At 34.0% G+C, this 4,967-nt stretch overlaps 1 pseudogene; it reads left to right on the forward strand.

Annotated features, from left to right (window-relative positions):
• The first annotated feature begins 3,242 nt into the window (after window positions 1–3,242).
• Window positions 3,243–4,198, forward strand: LOC141489757 (small ribosomal subunit protein eS4-like; annotated as a pseudogene).
• Window positions 4,199–4,967: the final 769 nt, after the last annotated feature.

Below are 4,967 nucleotides of genomic sequence, written 5' to 3' on the forward strand. Positions count from 1 at the left end.
TTGCAGGGAGTCCCTGCCTCTTAGAATCCCTGCTCTCCTCATAAAAATTTACTTTTAAAATTTTCTTTGTATGTACATATATAAGTAAAGTACATATATGAGATCTATGTGTATTTCATATATTTTTAGGATATATTCTTCTTTTGGAATATAAGTTCCTTGGAAGCACTAATGATTTCAGTTTTATCTTTGCATTTTAATTGTCTAGTTTAATTCCTTGCCTATATTTTAGATTTTATATTCATGTTTCTTGAGTGATAGATTGGCTTATTAGATAGCCACTGAGATCTTCAAATTCTGAAATTTTATAATATCTATAAACTAGGTTGTTTTGGTTGGAAAAGGGGGAGAGAGGAAAGCAGTTCTCTTGAAGAAGAAAGTGGTTTCTGTCTTAGGATTCCTAAATGTAAAGGGTTCAAAAAAGGGTAAGGAATGGTTCATTATTGAGAGCAGAATGAAATTAGGTTTCATAAAATGTTAACTTCCTAAGTAACTTCAACTAGGGTGCATAATGAATAAAGACTAGCCCAGGAGTCACCTGGGTTCAAATCTAGTCTTATGCACTTAAAAGTTGTGTGATGTTGGCAAGTTATTTATCCCCAAACTGCCTTCCAAAAATAAAAGAACATTAAAAAAATGAGAAATTGTGAAGCTATTTTTTCCCCTCTTTGGAGGTTCAATGGGTCACCTTATGCCACTACCATAGTCACTTGTCACAAAAAAAACAGAAGTCTGTAAATTGCTTTGCTAATATGAGGGCTTGTTGAAGTTAAATTTTTTGCCCTGTATTTTTAACTACATAACCATCTGTCTTTACTCCTCAACTCATCACTGAATTCTTCCAGGGGAAAACAAATATTTACACAAAGTCAACCTATACAAAAGCTGTATTTGGCTATGCATAATACATTCCTTATAAGCAGTCCTGCCCTTTAACCTGTGTATCTAGACAAAACAACATCACTCTTTCTGCTACATAGGAGCAGGAGAAATAGTAAACCATGACTTCACATCTCCTTTTTGATTTTTATCTCTCCCTTCTTCAGATATGGTAGGATAGCCTAGTCTTCCCAATCTGCAACATCACGAAAAGACCTATACAACTTTGGGGTCATAAAGACTAAATACCATTTCAACTAAAATTGGCCTAACTTTGAGGTTCAAGTCTTTTGACTCAACTTCCCTAAAGTATTAACATGAGCATCATGGGAATAACATTTATTAGCCTAATCACTGTTTGATAAGTTTAAGAGGAAACATTTTAACAATAATAAAAATAACTGGGATTTATAAAGTGCTTTAAGGATTGCAGATGTCTTTACAAATACTAGCTTATTTTATCCTCTCAATAATCCTGAGAATTAAATACTATTATTATTTCCCTCTGAGGGAACAGAAGTTAATGGGTCCCCTGCCCAGGGTCACAAAATTAATAAATGTCTATAGTCATATGTGAACTCAGATCTGTCTGACTCCAGGTCCACTGCTCTATCCTGAGCCACTTAATTGTTTACTGAGCTATGGTACTAGATCTGATAGTTATTCTCTGATCAAATGATATAAACTTCAATTTAGTATGATTAACATAACCTATAATTTCATCTGTCTTCATGAATTAATAGAAATCAAATGTGGGTTAAAAATATGTAAGGCCTTTTATGTTTGGTAAATCTAGGAGTATTAGCCTCCAAGAAACTCTTTTAGAATGAGAAAAAATGAATCAATCATAAATCAAACAAACCAGCTACCTTCAGTTGGGATGCTTAGATGGTCATTGAGGTAACCCTTACACTGAATCCCCCAACATTCTCTCTAGCTAAACTTTGAATCTACGGATCCCAATCATAGAACATAAAAACTCTGCTATCTTCTTGACCAACATTGGATACATCATTGAATATAGTTTTTCCTTGCTATTGAACAATGGTTCATGCTATTAAATTAAAGTCCTATAAAAAAAAAAAAAAACATTTTCAGGTCAGAACACTATGACAAAGATACAGTGAAGTTTGAGTTAACTCCTCCAAAGTGGTTTTGACCTGAAATTGTGTTGTGAGTTCTTTACTGACAGCTATAACATATGTAATTGGTTCTTACTAGGGTGGTCACTGTGAAATACAATGGAAAATTATGTTCATTTGTATTTCTACTGAGTCAAGTAATCACTTATCTGAGGTCACTATTTCTCATTGTCTATTGAGTCAGATAAAGTACTTATCTTGGGACAACCCTTATATCATTCTGAGTCAATCGTAGTGGTTGGGTTTACAGGGAATTGTTTGCACCCAGTTGACAATATCATATTTTTGTAATAGTAAGTATTGTATAAAGTGATAAAATCTGAAAAAAAATCTGGATTAGTATTTACATTCTTCACCTTATAATGAAATCCATCTTTCATTTCTTTTGAAAACCAAGTTTTTTAAGACCTATTTTAAAAAATACTTTTGAAGTTCTCTTGCATTTAACAGATACATATTTCCTTCTATGCGATAATTAATTTTTATCTCCTTCTGTGTGCATGAGATATTTTTTTCCTTTATTAATAGTATTTTTCCTTAATTACATATAGTGAAAATTTTAGCATTCATTTTTATAAGATTTTGGGTGCCAAATTTTTCTCCCTTCCTCCCTGCCCTCCTCTCTTTTGAAAATGATAGGCAGTTTGATATTATTTATACATATGCTATCATGTCTAACCTATTTCCATATTATTCTTAGTAGTGAAAAAAGAAATAGATTAAAAGGGAAAAATATCCACAAAAGGATAAAACAATAAAAATATGTTTCAATCTGCATTCAGAGGTCATCAGATTTTATCTGAATATGAATAACATTTTTCCTTTGTGAGTCCTTTGTGTTAGATCATGGTGTTTCTTGGAAGAGCTAGGTCATTCACAGTTGATCACACAGTGACACTTATACTCTGTAAATTATTTTCCATGTTCTGCTCATTTCATTTTGTATCAGTTTATACAAGTCTTTGCAGGCTCTTCTGAAATTTGACTATTTATAATTTCTTATTACATAATAGTATTCTATTATATTCATATTCCTCAACTTGTTCAGTCATTCCCCAGTTGATGGACATCCCCTCAGTCTCCACATTTTCCCACCACAAAGAGCTACTATTAATATTTTTGCTCAGCTCTTGCCACGCTACCCTGGGACCAGCTGGTCGGGCTTCTGGAAAAGACGCCGAGGCCCAGAGGGTTAAAGTGAGTAGTCCCCGACCCTACCTGCAGTCGAGTAAACTTCCTGCTTTATCCCAGATTTAGTGTAGCCATGGCTCGTGGTCCCAAGAAACATCTGAAACGTGTAGCAGCTCCAAAGCACTGCATGCTGGATAAGTTAACAGGAGTATTTGCTCCAAGACCATCTATAGGTCCCCACAAGTTGAGAGAATGTCTCCCCCTCATCATCTTCCTGAGAAACAGGCTCAAGTATGCCCTTACTGGAGATGAAGTAAAGAAGATCTGCATGCAGTGATTCATCAAGATTGATGGCAAGGTCCGCACTGATATCACATATCCTGCTGGTTTTAAGGATGTCATTAGCATTGAGAAGAAAGGGGAACATTTCTGTTTGGTATATGACACAAAGGGACACTTTACTGTTCATCATATCACAGCTGAGGAGGCTAAATATAAGTTATGCAAAGTGAGAAAAATCTTTGTGGGTACAAAGGGTATTTCCCCATCTGGTGACCCATGATTCCCATACTGTCCGTTATCCAGATCCCCTCATCAAAGTGAATGATACAGTTCAGATTGATTTAGAAGCTGGCAAAATCACTGATTTCATTAAGTTTGATACTGGAAACCTATGTATGGTGACTGGTGGAGCCAACTTGGGTCAAATTGGTATGATTACAAATAGGAAGAAACATCCTGGCTCTTTTGATGTTGTTCATGTAAAAGATGCCAATGGCAATAGTTTTGCCACTAGGCTTTCAAACATTTTTGTTATTGGCAAAGGTAATAAGCCTTGGATCTCTCTTCCCAGAGGAAAGGGTATCCGTCTTACAATTGCTGAGGAGAGAGATAAGAGATTGGCAGCTAAGCAGAGTAGTGGCTAAATGATTGTAAATCATGAGAGAATTTGTAGGTTTTCAATCAAATTAAGATTTTAAATTCAGTTTTTAAAATGATTATCCTACAAATACACAAATTACACCAAAAAAATAAGAATCTTAAACAGCTCATTTTTGTAAAGCAATATTGAACAAGCCATAATGCTTTTCTCTTCTTTCCTTGAATTAGAGTACTTTGTATATGACTGTTGCATAAAATGGTGTGGAATATGTACCTCTATTGATTTTGCTTAACTTGTTACATGGGAAGTCTCACTGTGATTGGAGGATGAGGAGAGGAATATTGCAAAATGGCTGATGTTAAAACAAAAGATATTAATAAAACTTAAAGAAAAAATATTTTTGCTCATGTAAAATATTATGATCTCTTTGGGATATATCTCTTTGGGTTATAGACATAGTAATTGGATCAAAGGTTGACCAGACTCATTTTCATATGATACCTATATGTAATGGTTTCATTCAATTGAAACATAATAACAGAATTCTGTGCTTATTGTTCTCAATTATATTTTAAAATGAGATTCTATGGAACAAAATGCTACCATAAAGGCTCTCTTTGCAACAAGATGACTCATGCAAATGTTAAATTCATGATTTTCTCCATCTGTATAAGGACGGTCTAGGCTAGATGGTCTCTGGGGTCCTTTCCAACTCTGTATCTATAATCTGATGAAGATAAACACATGTTATAACTAAAAGATATAACAGAGAAAATTGCTCAATGACCCATTGATCAAATAATGCATAATATATCCTAATTGCTTAATGAAGAAAGGATATGAATAGAAAAAATTCAAGCAATCAATAACTCTTCCAAATCACTAGTAATTAGAAAAATTCAAATTATAGTAACTTTGAAGTTTAACTTCAT

Source organism: Macrotis lagotis, chromosome 5 (genome assembly GCF_037893015.1).
Source record: "Macrotis lagotis isolate mMagLag1 chromosome 5, bilby.v1.9.chrom.fasta, whole genome shotgun sequence".
In the NCBI taxonomy this organism is placed as follows: domain Eukaryota; kingdom Metazoa; phylum Chordata; class Mammalia; order Peramelemorphia; family Peramelidae; genus Macrotis; species Macrotis lagotis.